Below are 2,223 nucleotides of genomic sequence, written 5' to 3'. Positions count from 1 at the left end.
AATCTCCACAGAACAAGAGAAGGTGGAGAAATATCTAATATTATGTAGCATGGAGTTACATTGTTTTATATCCAGACTAAGAAACTAGGTTTATTGAATATGATTTCATATTTTTTATTAAAATAACTCAGAAGGCACTTTTGGATCATTGGTTCCTTGGGATGTCTCATTAAGATCATTGTTTTTCTATGCCCGGGTCGTATTAAAAAAATCCCATTTATCTTGAGTGTTTAGATTTGATATAAATAGGAATTTCCTTCATCAAAGCTGCCTCACCAGTCTCCTGGTAAAAACATAAAAAGATAAAAGAACCATTGTGCCGCTTATTTTAACAGAAGCAGAATGATGGAATTCACAGTGCAGCCCCAAGTTCTTGTAATTATCCCTGTCCAAATACTTTAACTTTCCTAAACCAAGCCTTCCCCAATCTTATGGTTTCAAATTTTCTTTGGGCAGGGGGGCGGTGTACCTTTAGGTTAGTAAGAGATTTTTCTTTGTCTTGTGCAAGAAGTCAATTTCCCAGGAAACAATTAAATTAAATTTCATATTTGTTTAAAAGTCCTCGGATAGTATCTCACATCTGCATTTCCTCAAAATGTCTCCACTGCAAGAATAAAGGGAGAGTGTTCTGCATTGTATACTACTCGACTGAGCAGGAAAAGATTTAAGAAGTCCCATATCCTAAAAACGTTAGCATCCCAATAACACCTTAGACTTAAGTATTTCAGATCATTCTCCAGCTGTAACAGCCTTCATGGCACTTCAACAGTTATCTGGAGAGTATCCAGCTTACTTGCCTTCATTACCTAATTAGATGAAAGGTTTTTAAAAAAATTATCTTAGAAAATATACTTGAATAGCTATATGACTGAAGCTCAATCAGCTAATTACTATTTACTGAGCACCTGGTATGTGCCAGGCATTGGACTAAATTCTTTGATATCATAATGTCGCTTGTAATAAGTATGTTATTAAATAAGCTAAAAAATGATTTAAATTCATCCACTTCTCTAAAATTTCAGAATAAGATAAAAAGAAATTTCTAGCCCATGCAGGATATCATCCAATTAATTTTAATACAAGTACTGTTGGTATTCCTTTCTCAACTCTTATTTTCACTGAACTGGTTTCTAATGTTACACAAATGAGATGAGATGTCTTAGAGAAAATACACAAATCACTGGCATTCTTAATGTCTATTAGCAATTTCCTTTTGATGCCCAGTGGTTTCATTTTATAAGGTGCACATATTTTTAGTTTTTTGATTTCTAAAAGTGGGTCAAATTTACTTTGGAGACAGGAGATCCAGAAGAAAATATTAGAAAAGTGGAAAGCAGAAAAGAATAGAGAGCTTTAAGGTGATGAGATATTATGCCTAAAGATAATGAGGTGAAGGTGGTTGTTGCAAAACTACCTTGACCCAGGTGAAGGATTATTTCAGGAGGGCTCCTATCAGCACAGACAAGACCAACCAGAGGTGAAGTTAACTACAGAAAGTAGTATTTAAAGAACACTCTCTAACAAGTGTAGACGAAGAAGCAGTAATGCCAAAGTTGACTAAATAGGCAAGGAAACCTCCCAACCCCCATACTCCTTAAGAACTTGTTAAATAAACTCTAACCTTTGAAGGAGGGGAATGTTAGGATAATTGTGCCAATAGGGCCAGGATTAGTTAAATTCTTGAGATTCCTTACTAGTATTCCTTGACTCTTACTTTGCGAAGTAAAATTTTTAGGCTTATAATGAAGAACACAGCAAACTCAGTTCATATTTGGTTTTTGCCATTGATCAAATTTCCTGACTTTCTCAAGCAAATAAACTATTTTAAAACAAGATGAAATTATTTCTATTTATGTACCTGTTATCTCATTCCAATATTTTAATTAAAGTTTTAGAATAATGTGCATTTTACTACTTTTGAGAGTGGGAGGAAAGGGAGAGTGAGAGAGTGACTTGTGGCTGGGAGGTGGCCTCGAGACCTGTTTTAGTCTGTATAAGTCATACAGTTCCCAGTCCTGCTCACTCAAAAGGCAGCAGTGTAAGTTTCAGATGTAGGCAATTTACATTTATAGACTGGGTCAAGCAAATTGGACAGTTTAAGTGAACACTGAATGAATGGGAACATAAATATGTTGGGCTCAATAAATGGTCATATTTATAGAGTGCGGTAAAACCCATATCTCTCACTCCACTTGAAGAAATCTTGCCAACTGTATTGAATGC

The sequence above is a fragment of the Pteronotus mesoamericanus genome, unplaced genomic scaffold (assembly GCF_021234165.1).
Source record: "Pteronotus mesoamericanus isolate MK-2021 breed Mesoamerican mustached bat unplaced genomic scaffold, CSHL_Meso_final contig_41, whole genome shotgun sequence".
Classification (NCBI taxonomy): Eukaryota; Metazoa; Chordata; class Mammalia; order Chiroptera; family Mormoopidae; genus Pteronotus; species Pteronotus mesoamericanus.
The sequence above is the reverse complement of the archived record's forward strand: the minus strand, read 5'-3'. Positions refer to the sequence as shown.